Raw genomic sequence first — 13023 nt, forward strand, 5'->3', positions numbered from 1 at the left:
AGAGTGGCACCCCTTATTCCAACTATTACAATGAGAATCCCAAATTACATCCCAACCTTTCATACAAAAGCCAAAATGTTCAAAACCCTCAACCAACATACACCCCACCTCCAATAAGAAATCAAGCTCAAAGACCCTTTTACAACCAAAGCCAAGGTTATCAAAATCAACCCTCTTACAATCAATCCAATGACCAAGGCTTTGATGTTAAAAAAGCGGTCCTCCAAATGCAAAAGAATCAACAAGAATTTTTCACTCAAATGCAAAAAGATAGCCAAGCAAAAGATATCACCATCACCAACATACTAGCTCACACAAAGATGTTGGAAACCCAAATGTCTCAATTAGCATTTTTAGCTCTCAAAGACAAAAGGGGCAATTACCACCTCAAAGTAATCCCCCAAGACATGAGTCGGTGAGTGCCATCTATTTGAGGAGTGGTACAAGGTATGAAGGGCAAAAGAAGCAAATTGAGGAAGACATTGTGGAGGCTAGTGACAAGGAAAGAGTTGAAAACTCTAAGAAAGAAGAAGAACCCACCACCATTCAAGAAGTTTCAAAGAATAAGAATGAAGAGAAGGCTAAAGAGAAAGATCCTATTGTGATTAGACTTCCATTTCCAAGTCGTCAAGCTAAGCCTAAGTTTGATGAACAACTTGTAAAGTTCATGGAGATTGTGAAAAACTTAGAAGTCTCAATTCCATTCACGGAATTGATCAATCATGTTCCGGCCTATGCGAAATACATGAAAGACATTCTTACAAAGAAGAAATCCATCCGAAAGCTAGAGACTATTGCGTTCACTAAAGTGAGTAGTGCCATCCTACAAGGAAGTTCACCTCCAAAACTCAAAGATCCGGGAAGTTTCTCTATTCCATGCACCATTGGCGACACTACAATCAACAAAGCTTTATGTGACCTTGGAGCAAGTGTGAGTGTCATGCCATACTCGGTGTGCAAAAGGCTAGGAATGGGAGAACTCAAATGCACTAATATCACGCTTCAAATGGCGGATCGATCGACGAAGACACCTTTAGGGGTAGGGAGGATGTGCCCGTAAGAATCGGCAAGTTCTTCATCCCGGTGGACTTTGTTATTGTTGACATGGAGGAAGATTCCAACATTCCTATCATTCTAGGAAGACCCATCTTACATACCGCGGGAGCGGTGATTCATATGAAACATGGAGAGCTCACACTTGAAGTGGGAGATGAAACAATCACTTTTAACCTTGACAAGACAATGAGAGCTCCCTGCTTACATGAGCCATGTTTCATGATTGATCAGTATAGCCGAGAAAGTGATAGGAAGAAGTTGGCACCTCAATGCAAAGATCAAGCTATGGGTAAAGAATCGCCACCCATATGCAAGAAGAAAGAGGATAATCTTCAAGATGCTCCGTTCAAAGAGCAAGGAAATTGCAACAATGAGAGCTTGAATAGCTCACCACCACTCATGACAAGTAATGAAGAAGGCCTCATTGGCCATGATAACAAGAAAGAGGAGTTGTCTCCATCACCTCATGATACTATAGGGAAGCAAGCTAGTGAAGTATGTGGTCTATGGGATGCCGAATTCGATGGGTTAGTCAATCCCTACATTGGCAATGCTATAGACCAAGGCTTTGGTGACCATCTTTACTCAAGTCACCACCATGAAGAACACAATGTGCAAAGGTCTATTGAAGATCTTTATAATGACAATGAACAAGCCTTCGACTACTTCTTCAAGGTGTTGAGCAACATCAACAACACCTTGGTTATGCCCCATTGACATCTCATCTCAAGAGTGAGAGTTTGGTGGAGTTCTCCCTAAACCACCATTTGTAAATATTCTAACCCCTTAACTTGCATTTTATTCTTGTATTGCATTTTTTGTCAATTTTGGATTTACATTTGTACATTTTGATCAAGATTATCATTTTGAGAGAAAGTGAGGGAGGTACTCTAATGTTTCTTGATATGTAGTGTTTTGACTTAGTGTGGGGATAGCAATTGCTTAGGCTATCCAAGCCTTCGTAGTGCACCCACAATGAAGACCAAAGGAATAAGGAAGAAATGACTTGGGATATGAAAATACCTACAGGTGGAACTGAACCCGTGAGGTACAGGAATGATCCGAGCGTCCCCATGGGAACCCGCTCGTCTTGGATGAAATCCGAGCGTCCGAGCAATAAGACGCTCGTCTTGACAGAGCTGAAAAGAAAAATTTCGTACTGAGCTACAATCTGAGCGTCTCCCCAAGAATCCGCTCGTCTCAGTCCAAAGACGCTCGTCTCAGTGAGAATCCGCTCGTCCTAGTTACATCAAAATTTGGGATTTCACTCTGACTATGAATCTGAGCGTCCCCAGATCAATCCACTCATCTCAAGCTAGAATTCGCTCGTCTCCTCCTGAAGACGCTCGTCTCAACACGGGTTTCATTTTCTAATGCTGACTGAACTACAATCCGAGCGTCCCGTGCCTAAGCCGCTCGTCTCCTACTGCTGAATTGCAAAAACACGGGATTTAAATCCCCTTACCCATTTCATTTGATTCTATTCAAACACAAACACACCACCAAAACCCTCAAAACCCTCAATCCCTTCATCCATAAAACTCAATTTCCTCAACCAAATTCACCGAAATCAAACCCAAACTCCCTCAAAACTCAATCAAATCACTCCTTTATCAACAAAAAGCCATTCAAACATCCAAATCCTCAAAAATTGAATCGATTTTCTAGGCTTATAAGCAAATTTCAAAAATCCTAAATCGATTTGGGATTCATTGAAGCTTGAGGATACTAGAAGAATTCAAGCAAATCATTGGTTGTTGATACATACAAGGAGAAGAACAATGGCTAGGAATAAAGGTGGAAATAAGGCACCTACAAAATCAAATCTTTCAAAGAGGCAACAAGTTCTTAAAGCTTCCAAGGCTATGGTGGTGCAACAAGCAAGAGTCGAAATTCAAGAGGTTCCTCTTCCTATGGTGGAAGCTACTACTCTTATCCCGGTTATTGAGCAATTACATGAATATCCGGAGGTAACTTTCACATCCGATTCTCATAGGAAAAAATTTATGTCTCTTGCTAAGAAATCGATTTTGCCCACCAAGTTTATTTGCCAAGATGCTTTGACCAAATTGGGTGTCCTTGAAAGGACGAAGAACTTCTTTAAGTCTATGGGGTTGCTTACATTGTTTGATATGCAAGAATTGACCTACCCCTCCCTCACCTTGGAATTTCTAAGTTCATTGAATGTCACAAAGGTGGAGACTAGAAGGAACATTGAATTCCGCCTTGAGAATATGGATAGAAAGATGTCCTTTAATGAGTTTGGCAAGGTGTTCGGTCTTGATAATGACTCGAATTATGTGAAGAAACCTTCAAAATATAATCCCGCCCCTTTGTGGAAAGCTATCACCGGAAGGAAATTCGAATCATTCCATGAGTGTCGTGCCCTTTATGTTCACCATCCGAGCATAAGGGCGTGGCACAAGGTTGTGGGAAATACTCTTATTGCTAGGAAGGGGACTAATCATTTCACCGAACTTGATTTCATCTATCTTGAGTCAACCTTGAATGTCGATAAGAAGTTCACCAAGAAATATAATATTCTTCAACTCTTAATCGAAAGGTGGCTTACAATCGACCATGGTAAGGAAGGTGCGGCCTTTATAGTACATGGGGGATTGGTAACATAGTTGGCAAAGCACTTCAACAAGGATTTCAACAAAGATGGGACTTACAAGCCGGTTAAGGGAGGCCACCTTATTGATCCAGCCACTATGGTTCACAAATTCCATTGGGTCAAGAATGACAACCTTGACAACAAATTTGAGTGGCTTACAAAAGATGCCAAGTCCTTCATTCTACCAAACAAGATTTGCCGACTCAATGTCCGAAGCACAAACTATCTTCTTCCACTCTCCGGTGAAGCCGAGATGATCATACAACAACAAAGGGAATTCAATGTCGAGTCCTCCTCCTCCGCCATTGTGACTCCACCCTACCCGTTCACCTACCAAGAATTCCGACCCGAAGGTATTGCGGTAGGTAACGATTACTTGACTCAATTAATGCAACACATGCATAAGCAAGCTTATGAAGACCGAGTCAATGCCTATAGAGCTCAATATCCACCCCTCTTACACCTAGCTAGGCAAGGACTTCTTGACCCATCATGTCCTTTGCCTAGTTGGGCAGATAGGGAAGTATTCTTTCCTAATGCTCCTAGGGATGCTAGCATGGGTGGTGAGGAGATTGTTGTTGAGAGTGAAGAAGTAGAAGAAGTTGAAGAAGAAGAGGAAGAAGAGGAAGAAGAGGAACAATGTTCAAGTGATGATGGTGAAGCCTTCGGGTCTATGGAGGTAGATGATGATGATACTAGTGCGGAAGTTGTAGATGATGATGACGATGGAAGTGATGTCGCCATGGGCGACAATTGAGGATTAGCAAGCTTTTTGTAGGATGCCACAATCCATTGTGAGTTTCCTACAGCTCCTTTAGCTTTGTTCATTTCTCTTGTTTTTAAATTTTTTATCTTGATCATTTGTTTGAGTCCTAGCAACACTCAAAGGACTCCAACCTCGGTCCCTTTAAGGTGTCTTTTATTGTTCCCACCATGTAAAATCAAAAATGACAAATTTAGTTTCATGCATAGCATTCTTGTGCATGAACTTTCCCATTTTTGACATTAGCAATAGTGTCTCATTTGGTTTGGGGAAGTTCAAGCATAAGCATTGGGAGTTAATTAAAATTATGCTCTCCAACCAAAAAAATCCATGCATCATATAGTATAGTGTAGAATGCATTCACTTGTTTATATGTCATATAGTTTGCATTTAGTATAGAAATCATGCATTCTCATATAGCTTGCATAATTTCCTATCGTATTGGCCATTGAGGACAATGCCCATACTAGTGTGGGGATGGGAAATTTTTTAAAACAAAAATGATAAAAATTTAAAAATTTTGAAAAATACAAAAACATGTCTTTTTATTCCATAAATCATAAAAACCATAAAAATTTGAAAAATTGCAAAACCCAAAAACATGTTCATTTCCTTTATAGTGTAGTCTTGTATATATATTGTGTTTGTATATATTGTGTTTCTCTATCCTTTGTCACATTGATCGACTACGCCACATCCGAGACATGAGAATATTGAAGACCGCATGGTATGATCTTTCCAATCTCATTTTTCTCTTTATGTTAATGACTATGTGGCTTTATTTTGATTGATGCGGTATGAAACAATGTGATTATAGGATTGTATTTAGATTATTTAGCATACTAGTGGTAGAAGCATATGCATTAGGTTGTATAAATGTTAGTTGCATCATGGCATATAGTTGCATTTAGGAAAAATTTTGTGAAAATATCTATTTGGAAAGCTTGACAAGTGTATATAAGGCCCTTGTAGATACTTTTTCTTCTTAAGACTTTGCTCATTAGAATACTTGTAAAACACCCTAGGATGTGTCATGCTAGTATCCTTTGACCCATGGATTAGAGCCTAGTCAAGAGTACCTTGTGGTGTGATAACTACTTGGCTACCGTTTATTCTAAGGTTACCCTTGAAGCCATGCAACCATGTTCCATATTCTACCACATTTTGTCATCAAAAAGGGAATGAGCACAAAAATTGTTCAAAATTTAAGTTCAAGAATTGAAATGAAAGTCAAAAAGTTTTCAATTGCATCAAAAGAAAAGAGGAGTAACAAAAATGAAAACTCCTATGCTTCAAATATAAGCACCCTCACCACAAATGGGGTGACTTTGAAAATGGTCAAAAGAAAATGCAAGAAAAAGTTGAAAGTTGTCAAGTATTGAAATGCCAAACATCAAAAGAAATGGCAAAAAGAAATTGTTCTCGAAAATGTCAAAAGCCACAAGAAATTGGGGGGAAAAACAACAACAAAAGCAAACTCCCATATGAAACTCAAATACAAATGATCCCTTTATCCATCGAATCCACTTTTGTGCATGGTAGAGAGGGGACGACCCTTCTTCTTGTCTAGGCAAGAAGGGGAATTCCGCGATCCTCCAGTGTTTCTAACACCATAGGGAGTACTCTTGACTAAAGCATTTAACAATTGAGGACAAAGGTACCCTAGCTTGACAAAACTTGGAGGTGATTTATTGGTATCTTTCCAGGCTTGGTAGTTTGAAGAAACCGTATCTATAATTGAGTGTGTACCCTTAGATTGCTTCCCTTTTAGATAATTTCCACCACTTAGATGAGGAAAGTGGCTATTCTTTTTGTAGATGCAACCATTACTTGTTTTGTGTGCTTTAATTCTTGGATGTGTCGCCATTTTGGCAAGCCCCACCATGCCTTGCAAGAAGGCATCCTACCTCATAGTTGTCTTATTGTGAGTTGAAGGGGCGGAATGCGACCCGCTAATTGTCTCACATCGGCTATATTAGTAGGTTAGTTTAAATAAGGGTCCTAGTTTTTGTCACCTCTTTACTCGGGACGAGCAAAGGTTCGGTTTGGGGATGTTTGATGTGACTCATATTTGAGCACATTTAGTCCCCGAATTAACCTCGTTCCTATGCTTTATAGTGCATAAGTGGGTCATTTACTATCTTTAGTTTCCCATTTTGCATATTGTTTGAGGTTTTGTCTCCTTGGTAGTAAAGCAGTGTTAACCTTGCATTTACATGGCGAAATGGAGCTAAATTGATCGCATCTAATGACCAAGCATCAAAGAGAAGACATCACTAGGAGGCCTATGTAGATAATAAAGTGAAATGGGCAATGACGAAAGGATCCTTGCATCCCCGAAATGATCCTCGCGGATTATGAAGGAAGAAAAGAAGAGAATCAGTCTGTCGTGGGATCCGAGCGGATCACACCCAATCCGAGCGTCTCCAACCCCCACCATCTGAGCGTCCCGCAGCCAAGACGCTCGTCTTGCAGCCATAGGATCCGAGCGTCTCCCAGACAACCCGCTCGGATCACAGTCCAGAGAACCCGTGCCACTTCCCAAGACGCGCGGATCATGGCGAGACTAGCAAAACAGAGATGCTCATTTCCTTCGAGAGGAGCATTGCCTCAACTTTTCTTAAGGACTTAATAGTCATTTAAGCCCTTAGTAACCCTAATCCTTGTACCTAATCTTTAGTAGAAATACCCCATTGTACTACTTAGATTAGCATACTCTTTTAATACTTTCTTAATCAAGTTCTAATCATTCCTTAATCTTGTAATCAACTTTTAATCTAGTCTTAATACAAATCTCAATACTTAATCTTTCCTTAATTTCTCTATTGTTCTTCATTTATTTTGGGTAATTAGAAGATTATTTGAGTTTATTTGGAGGATTGACAAACTTCCATCAATCATCAAGTACTTCTATTATTCTTTGCATTATTATTTGGAATCATCTTCATAGGTATAATTCTCTCTTAACCTTGTTTAATTATTGTTAATCATTTTCATTTATTCATCATGTTTTGCCTTGCTAGTATGATTGACAACCTTGTTAGCATATTAAACTTGATGATGATTGAGTAGTTTCCTTAACTAGGGTTAATGGGGAATTAGGGGAAACCAACATGTGGATTGATTCATGCTTAATCTAATATGTTTTCATAATTAATTTGCTTGGTTGTTGTGATTTCAACTTATGCACATGTTACGTTTGATGAAATGCGAGCCTATGAATCCTTGCATTTTTTACCCATCACCTATCTTTTCAATGAGCCTTGTAAGCTTATACACCAACTCGAGTCTCATTAGACCATGCATATAGTTGGATAGGAAGGACTAAGTCGACTTGTAGGTGTTGTACAATCTAATCGATTCGGCTACGGGACCCAAACCTTCTTAGGGATTGTAAGCTTATACACCAACTCGATCTCATCACAAAAATAAGTGCTTGCATCTAGTAGAGAACATGTTTGTATGATCAACTCCCATGAATCCCCTATGAACCCATGACACCCTAGTGCTTTTAATCAATTATTTACATCTCATTTTAATCACCTTGCTTGTTTTTATTACTTTGCTTTTATATTGTTAATTAGTTTAGTTGATGTCCTATCTCAACCCAAATTGTGACACCCTAAGACACAACCATTTGCAATTGAAAATCCTACACCAATACCCATCCCTTGGGATCCGACCTTTACTTACCTCTTTGGTAAGAGTAGTTTGTGAAGTTATAAATATTGTTTTGGTTAGGTAGCTTTTGACGACAAGTTTAACCCACACCACCTTCCTTTGTAGTTCTTGAGCTAAAAATTCAAAGGATGATCCTCCAAACTCTAAATCACCAACCTAGGTGATCTCCTTAGGATGCACCCAAGACTATCCCAAAATACTACTAAAATTACTAACTAGATAAAAGTAGTAGTAAACCTTGTTTTTATTACTACAAATATTATTACTACTAATAATATTTGAGGTTTATTATTATATGTGAATTTATTGATGATTAGAATCAACTTTTGATCAAGTTTTAAGAGGGAAAAAAGATGGAAAAATGGTCTCCTTTTTCTCTCTATTAAAACCAACCAAGAGACACCAAAATGGACTAATTTTTTTACTTGAAGATTAACCCATGCAATTGTCTAAGATGAGGTATATATAGGCCTCTCAAATGTAAACAAATGAGAGGAACATCTCCTGTGCATTTTGTCAATATTATTGACATGTGGTGGTCTTAATACATACTCTAAAAAAACCAATCCACATATATCATTTGGTCCATTTCGATTTTCGACATTTGTCCCACAAATGCTTATAAGTCTTATATTTAATTATCTTACATAATTAAATATTAATTTGATTATTTAACACTTAAATAATACAAATTAACAACTAATGAATACTTAACTTTTATGTAGTAATTGGACCATTTTATCAATATAAAAATGTATCTTATGAACCCTTATTAGCTAATTTTACAACCTCTTGTAAATTTAAATAGCTAATTACCTTTACCTCAAAACTTATACACATATCGTATAAATTTAATTAATTAACCATTAATTATTAAATTTCAATTAAAATTTATTAATTAATTATCGAATAATTAAATAATAAATTCCCTTGGCCCGAGTTTGTAACTCGTCATCAAATAATACATTCACTTGACATATTAAAAGTCAATTAATACAAGGATTTAATTAATTTGTATCTCATACAAATAATTAATTTTTTCATTTGGGCATCATCCTATAGGTGTGACCTAAAGGGATCAGCTGATCACCGCCGTCACACGACAGTAATGTCAAACTCTAGTGAGCCAGTCATTACCGATTAACGATGACCAGCTGACAAATAAATAAATAAATCCCTGATATTCCTTTTACAAGATTTAATATGTAAACGCACTTATTGTGTAGGACACTACTCCAACAATCTCCCACTTGTCCGACACAAGTGTGCGTTGCCAATTCTTTTGTCCAATAATATCTCCCACTCAATGGAAGATGTCTTTCAGGTCGTTCTTGCACATGATCATATCATAAAGTGGTTTCCTAGATCAGGAGAATGACTGTTTGACCGGATAATCTACTATAGATCTCATCCGAGCGTGGCCACGCATTTCCAGTCACCTCTCCTCGAGTGGCCTTGAGATAAAATATGACATGGGTGGACAATCCTGTTGACCTATTTTCTTTGTTCGATGCAGATCACAATGACCCAGTAAATGCTCATTGGCCTCCTTTTACGGCGCGACCTAGAACAAAAACAAAAACCACCGGAAAACGGCACCAACTCAGACAAATAGTCACCAGTATAAAGAATTGACTCGAAGGAATAAATAGAAATCCTCGCCACGACCCAGCAACAAAAGGACTCTATAAACGGTCACTGTCCGACAAATCGTCTCACAATCTGCCTATGTAATCGACCAGCCATCACTATGACCATATGACAGTCGAACATGTCATCTATCGCCTTACAATCTAGTCACTCCGAGACGTCACCCATTAAGTAACTAGGGACAAAAATACAATGTTAATCCAGTTTACTTTAATAGGGTTCGACGTTGTCACTACACTCTATTTGGATAAAACAAAGTATTTAAATTCAGATATAAAAATGAATACAACGATAAATGTAATTATGATATATGAAATAATAAATACAATACCTTAACTATTACATATCACATAATTTACAACAGTTCTGACATTCGTCTCAATCCCATAGAAACTACATGACTATCATGTTTAGCTTGAGACAATGACTTGGTTAAAGGATCAGCGATGTTGTCAGCGGTTCCAACCTTACAGACTGTAATTTCCTTCCTTTCAATTAAATCTCTAATTACATGAAATTTTCTAAGTACATGTCTAGACTTGTTACTAGACTTGGGCTCTTTTGCTTGAAAAATTGCCCCACTGTTATCACAATATAAAGTGATAGGATTCTCGGCGGTCAGAACTACTTTCAATCCCTCTAAGGATTGCCTAATCCAAACAGCTTCCTTTGTAGCTTCAGAGGCTACAATGTACTCAGCTTCTGTTGTAGAATCATCAGTCACAGAGTCCTTTAAACTTCTCCAGCAAACTGCCCCTCCGTTCAACAAAACGACAAAACCAACCTGGGATTTCAAATCATCCCTATCGGTTTGGAAACTGGCATCCGTATAACCTCTTATACGTAATTCAGATTCTCCTCCAAACACTAAGAATGAATCCTTAGTCCTTCTCAAGTACTTCAGAATATTCTTGACGGCTATCAAGTGACTCTCACCTGGATTTTTCTGATAACGATTCGTCATACTCAAACCATACGAGGCGTCAGGACGAGAACACATCATAGCATACATGATCGATCCAACAACGGAAGCATAGGGAATCGATTTCATGCGTTCAATATCCTTAGGCTCAGTAGGACACTGTGACTTACTCAAAGTAATCCCACTGCTTATAGGTAGAAAACCTCTCTTGGAGTTTTTCATATTGAATCGGTCAAGAATCTTATCGATATAGGCTTCTTGACTCAAAGCTAATATCCTTTTAAATCTATCCCTATAGATCCGGATACCCAAGATGCACCGAGCTTCTCCCAAATCTTTCATTTGGAAGTGATTTCCTAACCACTTCTTGACAGAAGCAAGCATATCCACATCATTCCCAATGAGTAATATGTCGTCCACATATAAAAGTAAGAAGACAACTCTACTCCCACTAAACTTCATGTATAAACATGGTTCCTCAACACTTCGAGAAAAACCATTCTGTTTAATAACATGATCAAAATGATGATTCGAACTCATAGACGCTTGCTTAAGACCATAATTGGATCTCTTAAGTTTGCATACTTTGTTAGAATTTTTAGGATCCACAAAACCTCCAGGTTGTGTCATAAACACTTTCTCTTCCAGAAACCCTTTCAGGAAGGCGGTTTTGACATCCATTTGACATATCTCATAATCGTGAAATGCAGCAATCGCTAACATTATCCGAACAGATCTAAGTATAGCAACTGGTGCAAAAGTCTCATCATAGTGTAAACCATGAACTTGGGTGAAACCTTTTGCCACCAATATAGCTTTGTAGACATATTTATGTCCATCCATGCCAATTATAATCTTAAATATCCACTTACACTGAAGAGGTCGAACATCTTTAGGTAAGTCAACCAGGTCCCATACCTGATTATCGTACATGGAATCCATTTCGGATTGCATGGCCTCGAGCCATAGCTTAGAGTCAGAACTAATAATAGCTGCTTTGTAGGTTTTATGTTCATCACTTTCTAAAAGCAAAACCTCATAGTCACCATCTTCCTCGATAACACCAAGGTATCTATCAGGCTGGTGACTCACCCTTCCTGACCTCCTAAGTTCAGAAGGAACCGATTTAGACATAGAAGGAACATCTTCATGTATTGTCATTTCAGTTTGTGGCTCTTGAACTTCATCAAGTTCAAATTTTCTCCCACTCTGTCTTCTAGAAATAAACTCTTTTTCTTGAAAGACAGCTTCATGAGCCACAAACACTTTATTCTCGTTACTATTGTAGAAGTAATTTCCACAAGTTTCCTTAGGGTAGCCTACAAATATACATTTGTCAGAACGAGGTGCAAGCTTATCGTCAGACTTGCTCTTGACATAAGCATCACAAACCCATACTTTCATGTATCGCAAATTCGGGACCTTCCCTTTCCATATCTCATATGGAGTTTTGTCAGTTGCTTTAGTGGGACTTTGATTAAGTGAGCGTATAGCAGATAAAATGGCAAATCCCCAAAATGACTTAGGTAACTCAGTTTGACTCATCATTGATCGGACCATATCTAATAAAGTTTGATGCCTCCTTTCAGCCACACCATTCAGCTGTGGTGTCCCAGGAGGAGTTAACTGAGATACAATACCACAGTCTTTAAGGTGATCTTTAAAGTCGTTGCTTAAATATTCCCCACCACGATCTGATCGAATGTTTTAATCTTCTTATTTAATTGGTTTCCTACTTCATTCTGAAACTCTTTGAACTTGTCAAAAGCTTCACTTTTATACCTCATTAAGTAGACATACCCATATCTACTCATGTCATCGGTGAAAGTAATGAAATAGTCATAATTGCCTCTAGCAGTGATAGTCATTGGACCACATACATCAGTGTGTATTAAACCCAACAACTCACTAGCTCGAGATCCTTTTTTCTAGAACAGGTACACGAGTCATCTTGCCAAGAAGATAAGATTCGCATATGCCAAATGATTCGAAATCAAAAGATTTAATTATACCAGTCGACACTAGTCTTTTAATGCACTTCTCGTTGATATGTCCTAATCGACAGTGCCATAAATAAGATAGATCGGGATCACCTGTTTTGAGTCTTTTACTATCTAAATGATAAACATCACTGCAATTGTCTAGAATATAAATACCATTGATTGAAATAGCTTGGCTATATCCAATCCCATTAAGGGAAAATGTACAACACTTGTTTTTTATTACAAAATCAAAACCTTCAGTGTCTAACACAGATACTGATATTATATTTCTAGACAACGTCGGTACAAAATAACAATTATTTAGAAACAACTACAAACCCGAAGCTAAATT

Source organism: Silene latifolia, chromosome 3 (genome assembly GCF_048544455.1).
Source record: "Silene latifolia isolate original U9 population chromosome 3, ASM4854445v1, whole genome shotgun sequence".
Lineage (NCBI taxonomy): Eukaryota > Viridiplantae > Streptophyta > Magnoliopsida > Caryophyllales > Caryophyllaceae > Silene > Silene latifolia.